Source organism: Ursus americanus, chromosome X (genome assembly GCF_024610735.1).
Source record: "Ursus americanus isolate L20-20 chromosome X, mUrsAme1.1.p, whole genome shotgun sequence".
Lineage (NCBI taxonomy): Eukaryota > Metazoa > Chordata > Mammalia > Carnivora > Ursidae > Ursus > Ursus americanus.
In genome coordinates, this window is record NC_142164.1 from 84,342,951 (window position 1) to 84,366,508 (window position 23,558).

At 44.2% G+C, this 23,558-nt stretch overlaps 1 long non-coding RNA gene across 2 annotated transcripts in view; it reads left to right on the forward strand.

The window, feature by feature from the left end:
* The window catches only part of LOC123802283 (uncharacterized), a 165,090-nt gene that overhangs the window by 66,953 nt on the left and 74,579 nt on the right, over positions 1–23,558 (forward strand). For both annotated transcript variants that reach the window (XR_015723491.1, XR_015723490.1), the window contains exon 5: positions 9,069–9,235. This is a non-coding gene — a long non-coding RNA (uncharacterized LOC123802283). The remainder of the gene's footprint in view (positions 1–9,068; positions 9,236–23,558) is intronic.

Genomic DNA, 23,558 nt, shown 5'->3' on the forward strand with positions numbered 1-23,558 from the left:
AGTCCCAGGAGGTGAGATCAGAAGCAGAGACGTCACAAGGGGGACTCATATATTGACCATCCCCTCACAGAGGAAGTAATCAGGCTAAATTAATTTGCAACCTATTCCTCCAATAGAGGACCTCTGCATCGATTTGTTTTTGCTATGGCAAAGGCTCTCTTGCAGTGAAATTGTTTTAGAGTGATGGAAAATGTTCTGCAAAACTCTTCAGTTCTAGAATCGCCCTGTCGGAAGGGCCTGAAGGTCAGCCACACCCATTGGATGGGGTGACTTCCCCTTTATCGTCTCTGCCAGGTTCCTAGTCCAGTTCTTCCTAAGTCCCTCCTCTGCTGAGGGCCGCAGTCACTTTCCACGTGATAGGACTTTTCTGACCCACACGTCAGACAACAGTCCGGTATCTCTGTGCTTTCCTGCCTTCTCTCTGCTGAAATACATCCAGATCCTTTAATCCCGGGGTACCTGAGCCCCCCCCTCGTTACCCTGCCGGCTGCTTCTGAACAGGCTGCCTTTTTTGATAGCTTGGCCACATTCTGGAGAGAGGATAATGATGGATCAGGTATATTTGTTAAGAGAGTGAACGGAGAGGTACGATATAGGAAAAATAACAACAGAGAGGACTTGGTACAAAAAAAGCTCACCATTAACATCGCATTTTTTTTTTTTAGTTTTCTTTCTTTAAAGACTTTATTTATTTATTTGAGACAGAAAGACAGAGGGAGAAGCGGACTCCCCACTGAGCAGGGAGTCCGACGTGGGACTCGATCCCAGGACCCTGAGATGATGACCTGAGCCGAAGGCAGATGCTTAACCGACTGAGCCACCCAGGCACCCTCCTCTATTTTTTTGTAAATGAAATCATTCCCTCCTTTTCTTATTTCTCTTTCCCATTTCTATTATTTATTCCCTTTGATAAGCTAGACTTCTGTGGTGTGGTCTACATCGTGACAACCCCGTTACTCCCGTCTTCCAGCCAAGTCCCCTCCCCAGTAACCGCCCCGCACGAACACCACCACATCTGCCTGGGTGGCTGGCCTCCAAGTGGGTCTTTGTTGCTGTTTTTGATTCTTCTGCACTATTGCTCGGTGGGAACCGGGTCACTTCTGCATAGTTCCTGACTGACTTGTAAGCGTCTGCACTAAGCATCAGTTATGCCTTAGAAAATTTTGGCTGGTCCCATTTGTAAAAACATCAGAATGGTAACCACCCCACTCCCCACTGCCACCTCCAGACATTTAGTATGTTGGCAGGGGTGGGATGGGGAGTGCAGTAAAAACCCACACCGAGTACTCCAAGGACTCTTCAGGGGACTCAAATTCTGAGAATTGATAAGACCGATTTTTTCAGTGTCTTCCCCTGCAAATAGTGTTTAGAACATTAAAAAAAAAAGAGTACACAATTTCTGGTCACTTCTAGCCCCTTGCCATAGAGACAGGTCAGGATGTGACCAAATCAGGTTTGGGAAGATTATTTCTACTGCGTGAGAAACTAGGCAGTCTAAGTAGGGAGAGTTACTGGCTTGAAATATAGAAAGTCAAATACAGCAATATCGTTAACTTGGCAGTGTTCGGGTAGCGGGGAACTGGAGGGCTGGGGATAGAGATAGCCAAGTTACCTAGTCTAAAAACACATGTGGCTCATTTCTTTAGATTTTTATTTATTTATTTGAGAGAGCAAGAGCGAGCACCAGCATGAGCAGGGGGGAGGGGCAGAGGGAGAGGGAGAAGCAAGCTCCTTGCTGAGCAGGGAGCCCGCTCCATCCGTAGGACCCTGGGATCATGACCTGAGCCAAAAGCAGACACTTAACCAACTGAGCCACCCAGGTACCCCTCACATCTGGCTCATTTTATGTGAACGTACTATTGATATATCTTTCTAGATCATGTGAATAGATCTTGACTAAAATCTCCAAAATGTTAATGTTATGTGACAGATTTGGAAATGTGTTAAGTCTGGGCGTACAAATTGTGATCCCTAAAGAGCTGTCGTTACAGATTACAGTTTTCAAATTAAGGAACATAGAGGCATGGAAAAGTTAAAAGTTTTTGCTTATTAAGAGTGCTCTTGAAATAATTTATTTGGAGACCCCCTCCCTATAAAGGTTGTGCTCTCCCATAAATGGAAATGAACTTTGAAAAACGTGACAGTGTGATAAAGACACGATTCTCCTCGAGCTCCTGTCTGTGGAATATTCTGTAAGGGTACTAAAAGCATATGGTGCATTTGCCTATCTATAGAATATCTATAGATAAATAGATATATCGTACCTCTCTCTTTAGCTAGCCTATTTTTTCCCATGGTAATATTTAGATTGCACGAATTACTAAGTAAATCGGATTTAAAAACATGGCATAAAAGGAAGTGCCTTTCTGTAGAACTCGGGTTAGATTTCTAAATCTGCAGCCTGGCTACAAATAACCGAGCTGTGTTGTTGTTCTTTACGTATCTTCCAAAACACACTGATTTTTATAGGTTTTGATCCATCATTCTCTCAGTAGGACTCCCTGTAAATACTTAAAACGATGATGATCCACTTATTTCAGCATAAGGAAGTTCAAACATTTCGCCCAGCAACTTTATTCTCACCGAAAACTATTCTAAAAGAATGCCCACTTTTTCCCGAGGGTTTGTTGTTTCACGCAGCATTCCCCTTGGAAAGCTCTGGAGCGGTTAAACTCATTTCTGAGCAATTGTTTTCATAAACTCAGTATTTTGCTTCCAGCACTCAAGGCTAGATAGTGTGTAACCTGGTCGCTACCCACTCTTAGCCACGTTGTTTTCACACTTCTCTCCAAGGGCCAAAGATTATCTCCCAGAAGCTCCGAAATAATTCCTGTTTCTGAAATTCATGTGTAAAAGGAAATTTTTAAAGGGAAGAGGGTGCGAATCAAGTTCAAACTCTTAAGAATTTTTGTAAAGGATTGTATCGATTAACAAAAGCTCTCCGGCATCTCCTGGCAGACGTGTGAGAGGAGGCAGTGGTTGTAATTAATTTTTCGTGAGCGCCGCATATTTGATAATTGCTCTGATTCACGCTATTATATTCCCCTTCCTTCATCCGCAGCAAAACAAGCTTAATTTGATTCATACCCTTAGGAAGAAAAAAAAAAAGCCTAAGATTACTCACATGGCTGTGATTCAGTTCTTGGCTCCTGCCTCCTCTTCCTCCTCCTCCTCCCTTTCTCCCACCCTGCCACCCCCATACTCACTCCCACCCAGTGGCGTTGCCATCAAAAAACTGAGTCAGTTCGTTCTTTAAAATGGGTGGGGAAAGAAGACAACTAATAAAAAACTTTTCTGAGCAAAGTATACACTGCCTAGATCTGAAAATCACTGCAGGAAGACGGGCGAAGCGGCTGCTTATATAACGTGAAAAGCGTGGAACAGAGGCAAGTTCTCCTAGAGAAATATTCAGATTATCTTATGTAAGTCTAGATAGAGTGTGTGCATGCCTGTAGAGGTATGCACATACATAGCCACGTAGGCAGGTTTCTTCTTTTTTAAAAGATTTTTATGTATTTATTTGAGAGAGAGCGAGCGAGCGAGTGAGCGCGCCCACAAGCGGGGGGAGGGGAGCAGAGGGAGGGAGCCCTACTTGGGACTCGATCCCGGGACCTCACAATTATGACCTGAGCCAAAGGCAGCTCCACCGACTGAGCCACCCAGGTGCCCCCACATAGGCAGGTTTCTATGAAAATTCTGTGATATTGGGACTCTCTCATATTCTGTCTACAAAGGTAGTCTTTGGATCTCAAAGGGTACTCAAAAGGGAATCTTAGCCGCTGTCCAAAGATTTCTGATCATTGTAACACAAAGGTGATAAAGTTGTTTTGCAGCCTCCTACCTCCAAAAGAGCCGTGTCACTTGGAAGCCTCAGATGGTTGGGTTTCCAGCCCCCCCCCCCCCCAGGAGTTGTAAGATTGCTAACTGTGAATGCCAGCTCACCCTTAGTGGTGGCAAACATGACTGAGGCAGCCCTTTCTGGTCATTCCTTGGGTTTTCTCATTTATTCCCATTCTCCAGATGAAACAAAAGCCTTAGTGGGAAATGAGGTGACTTTCCCACGTCCCCACAGGTGATAGTCCCAGAGCCAGTCCCGGGACCCAGGTTGTTTACATCCTGACCTGTAGTTCTGGTTTGTGGGAACCCGACACAGTTGGATCATTGGGTACTTTAGCGATCGCCTGGGGACAAGAGTGGTAGCCCAGAGGAAGTTCTCTGCTGGAGTTCCAAACCTGTCTTTCACTGAGCTGTTCAATCAGGTCTCTGTGCGCCTGGGAACTGACATGCAGGGGAACAAAATCAGACCTTCCCCCCAACTCTCATTTGTAATCTTAACCACCTTCTCTCTGTTTTGCTGGCTTTCCCCCCATTATGTTACCATCTGTCTCACAAACATTGCCTGGATAAAGACAAGTCCGAGCACTTGCTCGAACAGAATGTAGAATGATTTCTTGTATCCCCCAGAGCAGTGTCGAGCACCATCTTTGAGGAGTTCCGTATCTATAAAGTTCGCCCGAGCCTCAGAAATGTCTGGTGGCTGTCCTTTTTATCATTCTTCAGCTATGTTAGATGCTGGCTGGAAACAATTAGCTTTTGTTACAGGGTTTGCGGGATGCTTAAATTTCTTCATATAGTTTTCAGATGGAAACCCATGTAGTTTTCTCCTTTAAGACGTGACATTTCTTTTTTTTTTTTTAATTTTTATTATTTGAGAGAGAACACAAGCAGGGGGAGGGACAGAAGGAGAGGGAGAAGCAGACCCCCCAGCTGAGCAGGGAGCCCAATGTGGGGCTCGATCCCAGGACCCTGGGATCATGACCTGAGCTGAGGCCAGCCGCTTAACCGACTGAGCCAGCCAGGTGCCCCAAGACATGACATTTCTTAATGAAAGACCACATAGGAGAGAATGCATGCTGAGGGTTTGTGTGTTTTTTTGTACCCCCTCACACCCTCCATTCCACGGTTTTCCCTTAGGGTAGCTATCGTAAATTTTATGTCTTGTGACCCTGTAGAGAGAATAAACAGTGGGTCGGTCTAAGGTACTTTTTTTTTTTTAATTTAAATTCAATTAGCCAGTGTATAGTACATCATTAGTTTTTGATCTCAGGTGCTTTCTCCTGAGCCTGGAACCACTTCCTCACACCTCTGTTTGCAGGCCCCCTGCCCCCCCGCCCCACACACACTCTGGACAGAGCCGTAGCTTTTCCCTGGTCTTTGACCCATCTGGGCCGACTGGAATGGAAGTTCTTTTTGTCTTCCCTGGCTGGCCCTGCCCCAATTCCGTACTGGATTTTGGAAATTCCGAGAAGTTTGGGCAGAAAGACCCAAACAGATGTCAAGTGTAAAATCAGAGGAGTATTTTAAACTGCTGAAGCAGTTTTGGGAGCATATTTTGGGAGCAAAATATGGCTTGGCTAGGTGTTTGTCATCACTGGTAAAATAGGTTACAAGTGATTCTTTAAAAAAAAAAGTTACGGAACTGTATTTTTCTTGTGCAGAAATGTGGTTTGGGAAATGACTAAGGTGTGTATTACTCTGAAATGATGGAGCAAAGAGCAACCAAAGGGTAGAGATTACATGATGATAATAGGAAAGCCAACCTTTAGGGGCACCTCAATCGGTTAAGCATCCGACTCTTGATTTCAGCTCAGGTCCTGATCTCAGGGTCGTGAGTTCAGGCCCTGTGTTGGGCTCCATGCCCGAAAGGAAAGGAAAGGAAAGGAAAGGAAAGGAAAGGAAAGGAAAGGAAAGGAAAGGAAAGGAAAAAAAAGAAAAGAGAGAGAGAAAAGCCAACCTTTATACAGTGTTTACTATCTGTCGGGTAGACACGGCCCTCAGCACTTTACATATATTAAATTTTTAAACCTAGGTACCACAGCTAGGAATGGCAGAGCCAAGATTCGAATCCCAGCAAGTCTGGCTCCAAGCTTTTAAAATGTTATAGATTCTTTCAGATGCCAAAGTTTTAGGTGTTCGATTTTTATTAACGTTCTGTTTTCATAGTCTGTTTTTATTTCCATTGAAAGCCGTGTAATTATAGATTTTATGTTCTCTCTGTATCGTACGAAGGTAACTTTCTTTAAGCCAATAAAATTTTACTCAAAAAAGTCAGTGGCTAGATTAATATATCCCTTTTGAAGCATGAATACGTTTTAATAACGAGAACTATGTACACACAGTGAAAATACCAAGGCTTCAAAAGTGTAATTGGGAAATGCACTTCTTAATTATAGCGTGTGAGTTTAATTTCTGAAAGTCAATTCTATATGGAAATTTAATGTAGGGTTTATTCCAGCAAAACCCTACAGGGAGTCCCTTTGTAAAGCGAATAGTCAGCTCGTGAATTAACTCTTTTTCACTCTTTCAGTGTGTGTGCTCTTTCTCTGGCTTCCTCTGCCAATCTGATAATTAGATATTTGAACAGTTTTATATACTCTAGAAATAGCATGTATTTTCTGTATCATAACCAGATTAGTTCCCCATCAAGGCATAATCAACAATAAATGCCAAGCCTTAGTCCGGGCAGTTGCTGACTTTGCTTAAGGTTAAAGGAAGTATGCTGAAAAGAGATAACTGTAGTGAAACTGCTCAGACCGAGCCTTCCAGATTTCTTGTGTGAGGAATTGCACTTCTTATTACTGCGTTCTTCCTGTCTGCGTAATACCTGGGAACAATTTATTCCATGTAATGCCACTCCCATCTTGGTAGTAAACTTTTTCCTGAAGAGGAAGATTTTTAGGCATGCCCACTTATTTGATTGGAATTTTCACAGATGACAGTTGATGATTTTCAAGTTTTTCTTGTGCAGCTTGTAGCAGGTTGGGATTAAAGGACTGTGCAGATTGGTGTGAGTGTGTGTGTGTGATGTGGGTGTATTGTATGTGTGTGTTGGAGCGGGTAGCTCAGGTTAGAATGTGAATCACAATAAATGCAAAAGTGAAAGCCTCTGCGTGGCTCTCATGCTCCCGACCACTTCCTGAAGAACCTGCCACGTGGGCCCCAGACTTGGACTTGAACTTGGGTCCTCAGGACAGGAAGAGTCCGAGTCCCCCGTGGTAAAAGCCTCTAGTAGACCTAAATGTGTAAAACCTGTTTACTGCTGTCAGGCAAACTCGAACTCTTGGTTGCTTCAGTTGGAATAAAAAATCGTCAACGGACAGCTATGGAGTTTTATTTTTTTATTTTTTTTAATATTTTAATTTATTTATTCAATAGAGATAGAGACAGCCAGCGAGAGAGGGAACACAAGCAGGGGGAGTGGGAGAGGAAGAAGCAGGCTCATAGCGGAGGAGCCTGATGTGGGGCTCGATCCCGTAACGCCGGGATCACGCCCTGAGCCGAAGGCAGACGCTCAACCGCTGTGCCGCCCAGGCGCCCCCAGCTATGGAGTTTTAAATATTTGGGAATAGAGCCAGAGCTTTGCCGTCCCTTAAAAATAATCTTGCAACTTTCTCATTTACATGATCCCGTCCTTTGAAACCATTTAGAACGTGCCTTCTGATCCCGTAATGTACAAGTTATAAAGGAAATATGTGAACTTGTCAGATTAACTACAATCACCAGCCTAATAAAACTGAGTCACATCCAAAAGGGCTCCACTTACGCTACCCTCCCGTTCTAGGGAAAATGTGGCCGGGGGAGGCAGTGTGAGTCATCACCTGGTTTGTTTGACATACGCTTCCTTCCATAAATTGGGAATGGCAAGCAGCACAGTGCTCTGGGCTTGTCTCGGAGAAAGAGCTGTTGCAGTTTTGCATGATCAAAATAGGGCCTTTAGGTTTGAAGGATGAAGTTAAGCCCATGTTTTGGCTTCAGATGTTGGGGGAAGGGGAAACTGACAGACCCAGACAAAGAACATTTGTAAGTACCATGGGGGGGGGCGGCAAAGAAACCGTAGGGGGTTTTCACAATTGAATTTTTCCTAGGATATAAATATTTAAGAAATAAATTGGAGGTGTTTAAATAAAAACAGATTGGTAGGTAGTTCGTTGGGGGGCAGCTCATTTACTTAGTAAGAATGTTCTTGATGTGAGCAGTCTAAAATGATGACACGAGAGAGAGAGCACGGGGCGGGGGGAGACCTATATATGATTTGGTAGTTACCATACACGTTTGCAAATTTGTCGTGACATTGTTTAATTTTGCCGGAGTTACCCAACCATTTTGAAAGAAACGCATTTTGGCTAAGAAACTTCTTCGTGGCAAACTTGGAATCTCCTTCACCGGTATTTTGAGGGGATGGGAAGAGAGGAGACTTACATGTCTCTTACGTGTTTTCCTACAGGAGTTTTAGAGAGGTTCCCTGGAGCCTTTTATAATAAAGCCGTTTAGAATGCAAAATTGTTGGGGAGACCGTGGAGGAAGGAGGAGTATATTTATAGCTGAAGTGGGTTTGTAAACTCAGCCTCTGCCTTGGGATTAATTTTTAATATGTGCCAGGCATTCCTCTGATTTCCATCCTGGCTTGGTTGTGGCTCTTTTCTCTCTGTCTGTGTGAAGCTTGGGTGTTCTCTGTTTTAAAGCCGGAGTTGTCACAGCCTGGGCGTTTTCTGTTTCGGGTTATGGCTTTTTTTTTTTTTCTCTTTTCCTGAATGAGTGTCCTTTGTGTAACCCCAGTAATTCAGAAATCCTGCAGTCATAGGGACTGCCCTGTCATGTGACTTAGGTACTAGGCGCTGCCTGTGATTGGTCAGCAGCTAATTGGCGGGTCCCTATAAGAGGTCCCGCTTCGGGTGTCCAGCCACTCTCCTGCCTGGAGTGCTGCTCGACAGAGGCAGAGGTGGGAGGGGGGGTGGCGGATGTCCAGTGATTCAACCACATGTGATAGATGACCAAGTGACTGCTTCCTTGGGGTCCGCACATCAGTGGAAGACACCCACACTGGTTGTGGCTGACTTCATCAAACTCTGGCTCCCCGAACCGGTAACTGTCACTTTAATATAGCTTACTGATTAAACTCAGAAAAATGCAGCTAAAGTTTTTTTTTTTTTTGCCAGGAACTTGTGTGGACTTACTCCCTGTTCTCCCCCCCCCCCCCACTCCCCTTGTTCTTATTCGTTTTGTAACAGGAATGAAATGCAGTTAACTCTTTAGAAAACTTTCTCAGGAAAAGCGCCTCGTGTGATCTGGAACAAAGACATTTTATAATCAGATTTATCAAGCTGTGAAGAGGGAGTTTTAGCGAACGGAAGCAGCAGCATTCTGTCACCAGGAAATACTGCTTTATCCAGAATTGGTAAGTGAAAAGTGGCATCGCTCCCTAATAGATATCATATGGTGTATGTGGGAATTGTAAAATTGTTCACAGACCCCTAACAACTGTGTTGAACCAGAGAACACATAAACAGGGTGAGGAATTCGAGAGAGAAGTAACCCAAGAATATAGCATAAAGGCTGGGAAGAAGCCAGGTTATTAACAAAGATGAGCTGGGCTCTACCAGTTTAGACAAATACATGTAATATAACTCATTGGCTTCCCCCCCAGTTCTTTTTAGTGGGGAGAGACAAATCAAATGGGTTGTTTGGTAGAGTTGGGGCATTGACATTCCATGGGTATAGATTTCCATTTAGTCTGAATAGAATGTATAGTATTTGAAGGGATGCTTTCAGAATTCCTCAGCTCACTCTTCTATCTCTCCCTCCACCCAAGGATGTCAAGCATTTAGTTAGAACTCTGCAAAATGAAAGTTTAAGTAATGCATTGGAAACATTTTCTACTGATCGTGAAGGGCAGATTAAGCTGGTAATAGACTTTTTTACATTTGTGTCATGAATTTTAAGACTGTTTTATTGGATTACAATGAGTACAACAAAAGGGTGGATATTTCTAAATGGTCCGTCTTGTTTTGAGAGATTGTGATTAGCTGTTCTTACTGGTGAACATGTGTCTGTCTGTCTGTCTTCCTCTGAAACAAATTCAGTTTTGTCATCTTGAATCTGAGCTGCCCCTATGTTTAAAATTTCCAGAAAGATACAATAAAGCTTCGAATACCTGTGTGCTATACCATAGATTCTCATTTGCCAACTGTAAAAAACCACAGTTTTGTATTAGGCATTTTATATTTGATTTCTTGATTTGGCTTTTTAAGAATGATTGTGCCGGGAAAGTGGACTAGAATAAGAAAATATAATTTGAAGGGTGGGAGGCTACCTGATCTTACCAGTTTTCTTATTGGTCAATAGAAGCAATCATGTGATGTCTACTTACAGAATCAAATGGGGAAAAAAAATGTTGGTTAACTGCTAGTGATTATATAGGCAGTTTTGGTGATGTTCCTTTATGAATGTGACTGTATATAATTGAAATTGTTATTGACAGAGTGGTAAGTTTGGGGTTATATAGGATACAGCGTTATTTATTTGTTTTTTTTTAACGACCTTAAGCCAAATTGAAAGTTGACTCTGTCTGTCTGACTTTTGCTTCCCATTCCGTTAAATTGAAAGGGAGAAATGTGTAATAAAAAACAGGATCTCAGTGTTGCAGTTTCTCTCTGTTGGCACTGGAGTGCGATGAGGTTGGAGGGGAGGGGGATGAATCTAGGAGGATCTGTTAATTATTTTTTTCCTTACACACTTTGAGAACTCTTGGTCAATTTTTCTCAGACTAGTAGTTCTCAAGACTTTTGCCTAAGGATTTATTTTCAAAGAAGTAAATAAAAAGCAAGGTGAACATAGCCGTTAAGGGCAGTCCAATAAATCAGACTGGTGATCCAAACGTGTGACTATTACAAGTTATTTGACTTAGTTAAGGTGTGGCTGAGGATGGGGAAAAATGCTATTTGTTTCCCTGAAGCCCCTGAATTTGGGGGGTGTAGAATCTTGAAGGCAGAAAAATGGTGACAGAGCTTTAAGATATTTACAGCTAACTTCTATCCGACTGTGAGCTTGTGTTCAGTGATTCAGAGCTCAAAGTAATTGTGAATTTCATGTAAATACTTGGGCGAAATCATGATGATTTAATAAGCTGGCTAAATACTGCTATGCTTAATGGAAAAAAAAAGCCTCTGTAATTTCTAGGTTTTACTCATCCATTTAGAAGCCATTGTTTTGAATGACAAAAATATAATAGAAGCAGGTTGAAACAATGGATACCCGAAAGTAGATTCCAGAACAATTCTTTTCAATCTCCGTGTTTTTAATTCTGTCTGCTCTTTTGCTATCAGTTTCTTAATTTTCAGAAATATGTTGTAAAATAACTACCATAACATTGCCCTGAATTCTCCACTTGGGGTTATTGAGGGGATTAATATTTTTGTATACTCTGAAAAGATATTAATGGTATGCATATGTCTTTGTGGGCCTGAGAAACGACAAACTGAAGGGATTCTGGGCAAAATAATGTCTCGAAAATTGTGTCTGATGTTTGCATATTCAGGGATCTAAACACGTTCCCTTTGGGCTTGTTTCTTAAATTTTTGGCGTGGTGTGCAGTTTTGTCCAATGGCATTTTTTTTGGAGGTAGGTATACGGCTGTGTGTATATTTGACTGGAGGGGGGGGAACTTTAATTGTCAGTGAAACAAGTGGCTGTTTGTTAGAACCCAGATAAGCCTCCTAGTGTTGTTCCTATGACAACTGAGGGGTTGGGTGTTGAAATGTAGCTTTAAGTTCTCGGTTTGGAAATGTCATTCAGACCTCCCACTACAGTCTCATTGAGTAGGAGGATAATGAGAAGGGGAAAAAAGCCATGAAGCAGTAGGAGTATCTCCGTTCATTTCATGTCTTCCTGACTTGCCTTTGTGTACAGATCGCCATGGGAGTGGTAAACACAGGTTGTGAACAAAGCGATACTTCAGGATAAAATAAATGGAAGGGGGTCAGAAAAGTTGGGGAAGATAAATAACAACATATGGGGATAATAACGAGGCGGGAGAAGGCGGCTTCCATGGGTTTGTGCAAATCCTTTATCCAGTGCTGACCAGGAGTGAGAACATCTTGAACCAGTTACTGTGCAGCTTTTCAAGAGCTGCAGACCTTTCCTTAAAATGCAGCGTGGAGCATTCTGCGTTCCTTTGGTAGCAGGACACTTTACCACTTTGGCATGACGTTGGCTCACCTCCTCTAGGCTGGCCGCAGAGGATACGGTTTGCTTTGAAGGTACACGTTTTTAAGTCAATTATTTGTCATTTCGTAGCTTGTCTGTTTCCTGTGGGAAACATAAGGTTGTACTGTGAAGATCGTGGTGAAACTTAAGTTTTTCTCCAGTATTCAAACATGGCTTTGAAAAACCCTTCGAGACTACTTGCGACCTGTTTGTGGAGATGACTGGTTGGCTGGCTGTCTTTCGGGGCACTGTATTTGGGTTGCGGGGAGGGGGTTGTTTAGATCATATTTGGCATAGATTAATTATGCAGTCATGAATTTTCCATGCCTGAAGGGCTTCCTATTTTCCACTCCTAAGTGGTTTTTGACTATTTATTTGGTCATTAACCACGTCCGGAAGTCAGAAAGGAAGAGAAGACTTCAATGGGTTTTGCCCCTTACTTACTATAATATATAGGTCCACCATCTCTTCTGAATCCAGAAAGCTCTGAAAACCAAAAGACTGTCATGTAAAGAGCTTAGTAGTAAGTCCTGACCTGGACCACCGATGGCTATTTATCGTCTCTGTTTATCCCACTTAGTAGCAGTGTTTGTATGTCTTACTGTAGAAATAGTAATGTGTTTGATGGCGGAGCGCAGACCCCCCCCCGGGAGTGTTTTATAGGTAGAATAGTCACCCCGTCATCTTTATCAAATCATCAGCAGCAGAGTGTCAGATAAGGGTTTGTGGACCTCTGATTACTGAGACACATGGAGTTTGCAGTCTATGCCAGGCACTGCTGTAAGTGGCTCACGGACCTCCAGAGGAGTGCCTGGCACATAGAGGTATAAAATGCTTTACATATATTCACTTATTTAATCCTCACAAAAACTGGGTGTCGCCAATGTGATCGTCATCCCCATTTGACATGGGGAAACTGAGGCACAGAGTGGTGACGCAACTTGCCCAAAGTGACACAGTAGGAGAGCCCAGGTTTGGAAGCAAGCAGTCTGACCGGAGTCTGCTCTTAAGGAGCCCACGGCAGGTAGGAGAGAAGCCTGGAGACGTGGCCCTGGGACTCTTGACTGAGTCCGAGGGGCGGGTCAGCTATGTACCTGATTCCTAGTCACCCTGTGCCCTGGTGTCATCAGAAGCTGATGACCCCACCACCATGGTCATGGTCAAGGGCCTGCTGTGGCATGCTTACACCAGGTTCTCCTGGGTGGGAGTGTGGGAGATCCGGGGGGCTGAGAGGCTATTAATCTCTTTTCAGGCTTCCCAGCATTGATCTGCATCAGCGGGCAGCCTGACTTCTTTATCTTGAAAAATTAAGACACACGAAACAACTCTTTCCTCAGCCCCAAGGAAAACGATCTTGAGTGGCAGGCGGGAAAGTCTTTGAGACCCTTTTCCGGACCCCTAACCCCGCAGGAGGTCTGGGCTCTGCTGAGGGCCTGGGTCTCCATGGAGGGAGTGAGCTCCCTGGCTTGGGAGGCACACTGGGACAAAGCAGGGGCCCCTTGGGGGGAATTCAGACAGCCTGGGGAACTTGGGCTGCACGACTCTGAATGCACAAAAGGATACTTCTAGCAGTACTTTCAAAACAGTTTAAAAGGCATCTAATACCTATGTATTTCTAGGGCTAAAAAATCTCATTTATGCCAAGCTGACAGCCGCCTTCCCATTGTACTCCCCAAATTCGCTATCCCTCTATTCTGCTTGATTTTTCTTGTTCGCACTTATCTCCGTCTCATGTATTACTTATGTATTCGCTTGCCATTTCGGTCAATTACTGGCAGACATGTTAGTTTTTGAACTCACTTAAGGATCCTCGATTTCCTTCTCTTTGATCTCCATCTTCAAACTTATTCCCTCCCATCAATCTCAGACTTCTATCAATGATGAAAGTTTCTCTGTGCATTGCGTTTTCTTACTTATTAGTTATTTTTATATTCACAACCCTGAGAATTTCTTAAACAAACAGTTTTGATTGTGCAATCAGTATTTGGAGAACTGATGTCTTCATTCAGGAGAGGAAACTAGCCACATTTGAATATAATCGTTGAGTATTTTTAAAATCAAGACTATTTTAGATTACTAAGGAGGATATGCAAAGTAAAATACTTTCATATTTTGTGAACTGCCTTCAATTTAGACAGGGAGCTTGGGAACTATACCAAATATTGATTCCAGTGAAAACATGGAAACCCTCGTTTCCGTGGGTTAACAGGCTAAACCCACCTACTGGGTACTGCTTTTTCGGGGGGAGGGAAAAATTAAGGAAAAGACCCATATAAAACAATTCTAAAATATTACATTAAAGAATGTAAGTGATCTAATTCTTGGACATTTCCTAGCTCAAGTTCCTAAGTTCTCAACTGTAACCTATTGCCTTTGAATCCTATGTTGATTCTGGTTTATACATTCCAAAGTATTTCGGATAATCTAAAACACAAAATGAAAAATACATATATCGTATTAACTAAATAATGCAGTCACGTAACTAGATCATTAGAGTGCTTACATAGTTGATTTTCTGTCTTTAATTCTTAAGGGAACAGATTAGATGCATATAAAATTGAATACAATATGCTTTTGTAAGTATAATATTTGGGACATTTTGGTTTTCTTTGTTATATTTTAATAGCAAAATAGCTTCTTGTGCTTTCATTCCCGTGGTCAACCTAATGAAGTAATACCTTGCTTAAAAACAAAGTGTAACTGCTTACTTGAAGGTAGAAGGTGGAGTCATTGCTTATGAAAAGCAAGGTAAGGTGTTATCTTAAAGGATCTTCCTTTCCTGCCTTGGAAGACTTTCATTCTCCTTAAGCATTTATTCTACTAAAAGCCCATTGCTGGTGGTGGCCTTGGAGGAATGCTTTAGTTTTCCCGCCTCTCCTAAAAGCAAGATGGGTAAAGACTTTTTAAATGAAAGCCCATCGATTTCTCTCAGTTCAGATTTGTGTGACGTCTACGTCGAATGAGACTAAAGTTCTTAAAAATGAGAGCAACTGAGTTGAGTTTGTACAGGCCCAGCGAGAAACTTCCCAGGGTGCTTTCAAAGTTCTGATCACCTGGGGAAAAAACTCTCCGAACTTCCAGGCATTTTCTAGTGAGTATCAAGTATATGACAGTGGTTACCCTGACCCCAAGAAGGTGCCTGTTGACAGCACCCATTGAAGTGCTTGCTCCCCGAGAGTCCCAGGCTTTGGAAACAAGTAGCCCTGTGCTTCAAGCTCATTCTGCCCCTTGCTGGTTGAGTAAACTACTCCATTTATTTCCCTAAGCCCTAGAGAGTGGAGTGTCAGTCCGAACTAGCTCAGAGGGCTGTCGGGTGAAATGAGAGAACACGTGTAAGGCACCTGCTGTGATCACTGGATTAGTGGTGCTTAACACACTTGAGTTCCCTTCCCGCATCCTTTCGGGAACAGACTTCAGTTTAGTCTCAAAGCCTGCGGATCCGTTCTAATAAGTTCTAGGTCTTTCTGTTTTGCATCAGATGAAGGAAAACAGGGATGGCAATGGTGGCCGCCATTTCCCCTCCACTTCGCCCCCGTGTTCTAGGTAGGCACTCTCACAAGTGCTCTGCCTGCATTGTCCTGTTTAATCCTCCAGACAACCCACTGGTGCAGTGAGTATGCCCATTTCATAGATGAGGACACTGAGGCACAGGGCTGAGGGACATGTTTGGGGCCACTCATTCCCCTGATAAGCTGGACCCACAGTCTGGATCCAGATGGGCTCTCACCAGTATAGACGGGTAAGAACTTCTGGCAGAAAAGCAGAATAAAAGTTGACTGAACCTGAAAGTCTCAGAAATGGTCTTCTCATTTCTATTCTGCCAAGTGTCACATCTTCCAGGCCTGGCCCTCTCAATATTGAAATACACAGTTGACTTTTTCTGCTTCTTATTTCACGAATCGACGGGAGCAGTTTTAGTCATTTGTGTTTTATGAGTTTAAATTAGGCCACTAAAGTCCAAGAGGGGAATTCCTTGTTTTCATTTGATCTCATGCACTAACAAATTTACTCATGTAACTTCCCCTATTTTTTTTTCTCTCAAATGTTTTCACTTGAAAGTGGGGGTGGGAGGGAGAAGTATGTGAGCATTTGGGTTCCAGGGATGCACTTTCAGTAGGCTTTCTGGAGATTCTTGATCTGGTATAGAATGAATCCTTAGGAAAGTAAAATGAGTAAGAGTGTATAATGACTAATGTTTTTCTCCTTTATCTCCATCTAGTTCTGGGTGCAATCTGAAAGGGCAAAACTGCAAAGTCAGGAATTGCAGGGGGGCGCCTGGGTGGCTCAGTTGGTTAAGCATCTGCCTTAGGTGGCTCAGGTCATGATCTCAGGGTCCTGGGATCAAGCTGCATATTGGGCTCCCTGCAGAGCTTCTCCCTCTCCCACTGCTACCCCCCCCCCCACTTGTGTTTGCTCTTTCTCTCTCTCTGTCAAATAAAAAAGTAAAAATCTTTAAAAAAAGAATTGCAGGAAGCCATCTATGTGCATAAAAGCCTCCCTTTGGATGAGGAGTTGATTTTCAGAGTATGAGAAAGGGGTTTCACATTGAGAATGTCCTCCTCTTTCAAATGCGGGCTGAGAATTTGACTTGGAAGGTGAGAGGGGGCTACCCTAGCCCACGGATTCAGGGTGCTTAGAAATCTCTCTCTCTCTTTTTAAAGATTTTATGTATTTGAGGGGTGCCTGGGTGGCACAGTTGTTAAGCGTCTGCCTTCGGCTCAGGGCGTGATCCCGGTGTTCTGGGATCGAGCCCCACGTCAGGCTCCTCTGCTGAGAGCCTGCTTCTTCCTCTCCCACTCCCCCTGCTTGTGTTCCCTCTCTCCCTGGCTGTCTCTCTCTCTGTCAAATAAATAAATAAAATCTTTAAAAAAATTAAAGATTTTATGTATTGGAGAGAGAGATAGAGCGTGAGTGGGGGGAGGGAGAGGGAGAGGCAAACTCCATGGTGAGTAGGGAGCCCAGTGCAGGACCCTGAGATCACATCCTGAGCCAAAGGCAGATGCCTAACTGGCTGAGCCACCCAGGTGCTCCTAGAAATCTCTTTAAAACCTCTCCTGGCCTTGGACTGAGCCTGCTCTTGACAGGATACACTAATGGAGCCTGCTTGCCTTCCTTCCCTCCTTCCTCCCTCCTCCCTCCCTCCCTCCCTCTCTCCCTCCGTGTCTTCCTCCCTTCTCCCTGTCTCCCTCGCTCCCTCCCTCCCTGCTTCCTTTATCCATATTCTCACATAACTGATTCAACGCCTACCTGCAGACAGAAGAAAGAAAGGACAGGGTGAGGGTCCATTAGGGGAAGGCAACCCACTCTTTGTTCCTTTCCCCTCGGTGACTACATCTTTTATTTGATCCTTTGCCATTTTTGCGACAAGGCACATTTCACAGGCTGACATATATAAAAGTCTTTAAGCATCTTCCTTTGGCAGCCGGGCTTCTTTTTTAAAGTCAGGGGAAAAAAGGCTTGTGACAGGAAAATAATGCAGAGAAATGGTCTTTCTTTCTTTTTTGATGGTGGTGGAAGAAGGGCCCCTAGTAGGGAACGTGGCAGGAAATACAGCCTAAGAACTCCTGCGCTTTCAACTCCTTTCCCTGTTTGTAGCACACTAAGAGACGGCAAAGGCATCCACAACGATGTCTTGGAAAAGAATTTTTCAGGAGAATTTAAGCTAATTTGGAGGAAAAAATCCTGCTCCGCACTCAGTTAAGTTTTTTGCGAGTTTCTGAAAATACCTTCAAGTGGAGATGTGAAAAATGAGGGCTACCTTCTCTCTCGGGGGGGACGCGGATACGCAGGGAAGGAGGATTTCCACTACGAATACTTTGTGATTTTTTTCACCTGGCAGTCGTTTGCCATCGGTTTTGAAAAACACCTAAGTAACCATTTCAGTTCTTTGTCATGGTGCAAACCTTGTGTGTTTTCTGGTACAGGGTTGACCACAGCAGCAAAGACAATGAAAGCACTTTCTATGTTCAGCACAAGCTGTGAGGTCTGCGTCAATGGGAGGTGTGCGCGGTGCAGTGGAGGGAAATAGTAAGGTAGAAGCAAGAGAAAATTACTCGAACTCTGAAAGGCTGGCGCATCATCTCCGGGCTCTTCTCTCCGAGCAGGATCCAGTGCTACCATTTTCTCCACCCTGTTTGACATCCATACTCATAAACCCCTTCCTATAATCGCAGGGAGAGACTAAAACTGTTCTTTCTCCCCTCCCCCTCCAGCCCTGCATGATTTCTCTCAATGTTTGGGGAAATGATCACTCGCCAGCAACTCCCGTCCACCTGGCCCTTGAAGTATGGGGTGTTTGGTTAGGTGTCAACAAAAATGACCCCAGGTGCCAACTAGACTTGAGAAGCTTGTAGCAGAACAATTGGCAAAGACATCATGTGGGAAATGTTCATTTTACAAACATGGGGTGTATACCTACCCCTGCCAGGTGGTGTTTTCGGTCTGGGAATACAACAGTGAACAAGGTCCCTGCCTGCATGGCCGGGCCGGGGTGAGGGGGGTGAGGAGGCTGATACAGGAAGTATAAGCCAGGTGTCCCTAGGTACCTACGGAGAAAAAGAAAAAGAAAACCAGGTCAGCCAGATGAGTATCCGGGAGTCCGGGGAAGAGCAGCTTTTGGGAAAGGCCTCTCCCATGTTGTGATATTGGCTCAGAGGCTTCCCCGTGGGTCTGTGGAGGAAGAAGATTCTAGGCAGAGGAAACAAAACCACTGCAGTGGAGACAGGAGGAGCAAGCTTGGTATGTCCGAGGGTTAGGAAGGAGGCCAGTGTGGAACAGCAGGCAAGGGGGAAGGAAACAGAAGAGGTCTGGAGGGTAGTGAATGTCAGATCGCGTAGGGCCCTGTTGGCCATAGAAGCTGCTAGAGGGTAGGAGATGAGAACGAGAGAGAAGGAAGATGGCGTTCCGAGAGTATGGGCGATTCATGTAGGGATCCTGGAGAGCCCAGCCCACGGTGCCTCGTAACTGGAGTGTGTACAAGTCTCCTAGGGCTCTCTTTGGGTAAAATGCTGCTTCTGTCAGTTAAATGAGGATATGAAAACCTTGGTAGAGCGCAAGAAAGTTGAACTATCAGCTCCTTATCAGTGAAGGAGCCTGAAGTGGGTAACCCTTCCTGTCCCCTTTATTCCTCCGCGAGGTGTAGGGTCCTCAGGTGACTAGCCCTGGGATGTTTCTAGGCCCTACAGCCTCGCCAAAAACTCACTCCCCGTGGGGCATGTCTTTGGCCATTTTGCACTCAGTGAAACAGGTTAGAATTTGGAACTGCCACGATTTTCAAGCACTTCGGTGTTAAAAAATGCCATGTTTTCTTTTTCGTAGCCCTCAGGTTTACGTTCAGTTAATTGACAGATGTCCTCGTAATTCTGTACGAAAACTTGCTCGATCCGGGTTAGACAGCTGTGTTACGCTGCAGTCGTGTTACAGTTGGAGGCAGAAAGGGAGCGTGGGAAAGTCAGAGCAGTTGCCCCATTGGGAGGAGTGGACTTATATCAGCTTTTTCTCTTTTTAAATCATTGCGTTAAAGACATTTTTGTAGTCTCTTCAAGATAGAGTTGATTGCTGTAAATGGCTTGCAGCCCCTCATCTATCGTCACCTGATAGTAAAAGTCCTCCCTTTTGTGTAAGGTATGTACGATTTCTGTCCTCCGGGGCTTTTCACATTCACTGACGTGGCTTCAGAACAGACACAGAATGTATGTACACGTCCTTGCATTGACATTGGACCATGCAGCCGGGTCTGACAACACAGAAGGGGTCGCAGGGGCTTGATAGCTCTTTGTGGCAATTGTCCAGATTTATCTTTCCTTCACACCACCTGAGATGTCATCCCTGAACTCCTCTCATCGAGCCCGACTTTCCACTGGTTAGTTATGCATTTGGGTTAGCACTCATATTCTTTGAGCCAGGGACCCACCTGTAGAAAAGAGTTACTGGTTTTGTCATTTATAGTTGAGTTCAACTGGACCGGATTTCCTCACTGCCTCTGGCTGAAACTGACTGAGAGAATGAGTTTCACTTGTGGGTTGGAGAAATTAGTAATTGGGGAACATAGAGTGTTTGGTGGAGGAGGGCCTAGTTCGCTCCTTTCCACCCACCCCCTGAGATAGGAACTCAGTACTGGGAGAAGGGAGTGGAGCGTTGGCTCTTCAGACAGAAGCCAGCTCCCTTGGATGAGCGGGATGGGGAGCTGAGAGAGAAAGGTGTGGAAGCGGATAAGGAAGGATGTAGGAGAGCCCCAGGAGACCTGCAAATTTCTGGTCCTACACCCAGGTGGCCTTGGTCCCTTGCCTTACTTCTTTCTGGCATCCCCGACCTGGGGCCCGTTCCTGCTTAGCTCCTGAGAAATGAGGGGCGTGTTCCTGATAGAGCAAGGAATTCAGGAATGGGAGTCCAAGCCCCCACGTCCCCCCAATTCTCCTGTGTACATCCCTCAACTGAATCTGCTTTCTAGGTGAAATATAGAGAGCTGGGTATTAAGGTCCCTTTTCCACCAGTCTCTGACTTCTAGCTTTGAGGGAGACACATGTGTTATCCGTGAAGCGGTGTATTCTCTTTGGTCCTTTGTCTAAGACTGGTCACGTCTGATGGTCTCCTGGGGCCTGAGCCGTTTTACCCCATGCACCCCGGGATTTCCTCCTCTGCTTCCCCCATATAAATAGACAATTTGCTGCCTGCGTTCTAAGACCTTGATATTTCTGCCTTTGACTGGAGTCTATTCTGGAACGACTGTGTGGGGGCTGGGCACTGCAAAATGAGTCAGTTCCTGCAGTTTGGTTACAAGTTCTCAAAAAGTATTTCAGAATGTGGATGTGGTCAGCAGAGTCATTTTCCAGGCATCTAAAAGGAAACCCACATCAACTGTAAGAATTGAGCTGAGAACCAATGGCCCTGCACGGCAGAACCGGGCCTGCTTTTCCTCAAAGGAAAGCCTATAGCTGCCCTCGATCTAGCTTACTCTGTAGATCTTAAAGGAGCCTTCATCCTCGCGCTTGCAAATCACATTGTAGCCGTGACGGATTTGCACGTACAGAGAGCTAGAGGTTTGGCCTTTGTCACTCTTTCAATGTGGGCACAAGTTTGACATCAGAAATTATTTTTGTAAAATGGAATCTTAAGGGATTAGCATCCAGTGAGCACGAAGTGTGAAACGGGGCTTCAGGACAGGAACATTGGTGATTTTAGCTAATGTGCCGAGGAAGAGCGAAGATAGTTTAGGTACCACTGGAGTCCGTGAAAATACCATTATTTCGTTCACTGATTGAGTTCCGAAGCTATGTAGAGTGAGCAGCAGTACCAAGAAAAAGAATTCTATCCTTTTCAAGCTTTAAAAGCATTTCAAGTTTGTCGTGATATTTGGAGACTATTTTAGTTCAGCACTGGTGGATTCTGTTATCCACTTGGGGAACCACGAATTATGTAAGATTTTGATCGAGTTCATTACCTGTTTGGCACCATCCGTGAAAACCGATGGGGTTTTTGATAATAAGGAAACTGCTTAGAAAAAATGGGCAGACGGTTTGAACAGACACTTCCCCAAAGAACACAGACAAATGACAGATAAGCACATGAAACGATGTTCACCATCTGTAGTCATTAAGCAAATGCAAATTGAGATACCAGCGATGTACCACGATACACCTATTTGAATGGCTGCAGTGAAAAAGTCTGATCATACCAAGTGCTGGTGAGTTTGCAGATGGTCTAGAACTCTCTTAATACGTTTAGGTAGATATGTAAAATGGCACAGACATTTTGGGAGATGCCTGGCTACGTCTTACATCGTTAAACCTAACACTAACCGTGGGATCCAGATATTCCACTCCTAGAGAAAAGAAAGCCTGTGTCTACACGTTTATAGCGATTTTATAAGTAATAGCTAAAAACTGGAAGCAGCCTCAAGGTCCATCAGCAGGTGAATGGATTAACAAATTGTGGTGTATCTGTCTGAGGGATACTACCCAACAATGAAAAGTGAGCTATTCCTAGAGTCAACAACGTGGAGGGACCCCCACCCTACATGAAAGAAGCCAGACAGGAAAGAACTATCTACTGTATGATTCAATTTATATACAATTCTAGAACATGCAGAGACATTTAGAATGACAGAAAGCTGGGTGCCTGGGTGGCTCAGTCCTGCCTTCAGCTCAGGTCATGATCCTGGGGTCCTGGGATCGAGTCCCAAGTCAGGCTTCCTGCTTAGCAGGGAGCCTGCTTCTCCCTCTGCGTCTGCTCCTTCTCCCTGCTCGTGCTCTCTCACTCTCTCTCAAATAAATAAATAAAATCTTTAAAAAAAATTTAGAATGATAGACAGCAGATCCCTGGTTGCTTGGGGTGGGAGAGGTAGGGTGGCAAGGATTACAAAAGGGCACTTGGGGCTGGTGGATAATCTCACTATCTTGGTGTGGTGATGATTTCACAGGTGTATGCATGTGTCAAAACTTAGATTGCACACTTTCAACATGTGCAGGTGATTGTGTGTTAGTTATTCCTCAATTAAGAAAAACTAAAAAAAAAAAGCAATCACTGTGATGGTAGATGGGGCGTTAATAATACCCTCATTTGAAAAAAAAGAAAGACTTAGTATCTCTTAGGAAAAAAAACCTGATGATACTTAAATGCTTTGGGGATAGAAATAGAACCTTCTAGTACAGACGAGAAACTGAAGTTAAACCGAACGTAATAAATGTGAAAGCTTTAGTCACTCCTATTTCCAAGGCATTGAAACAAGTGGTTCAAGACGGATCTTGGCCAGCACTGTGGGGCCAGGTGCCTGCCCTGGTTTAGATACCTTTGCCCTCAAACACAGCTACTGTAGCGCTCTCCAGATGATAAGGGAGGGCTCAGGCATCTGAAGGAGGGTTCCGATTGCAAAGATAAGACATGAAAACACCACCTTCAGATTCTACCCTTGTTAGAGAACTAAATCTATTTTCAGAGCACATGGAAATTAACAAAGCACTTTCATAAACCTCATTTTGTGCGATCATCTCCACAATCGCATTATAGGTAAGGTCGGTATTCTCATCTGCTTGGGGAACACACTGAGACCCAGAGAAACCACATTGTTTGCTGGATCACAGAGACCCCAACTTTTTGCGCAGACATCACCGATCTTCCTGCTGTACCTTGCTGCTTTCCCAAATAAATTCCTGTTGTTGACTATTTGGCCAGGATTCTTTGCTCATTGATTTGTCAGGCAGTCACTAGAGTCCCCTCTCTTTGTATATGAGCTGTTCATGGCGGGGATCTTTAATCCTGTTTCCCCATCTGTAAATGGGTAGTAACCGAACTGTAGGCTTCATGAGATTCTCGTAAGGGTCAAAGGCTCATATGGTGAAAGAGCCGTGGATGTTCGTAAACACCGCAAACACAGCGGGGTTCATATTTACTACGTACGTGATTTCCGTATTGGGCCTGCTTACTGATGGCACGACGCTGAGTGAGCGGCTTTGTAGGACCAACAGGTAGATGGAGAGCTTCATTCCGTTAGTGACATCATGACTTCCATCAAGATAGCC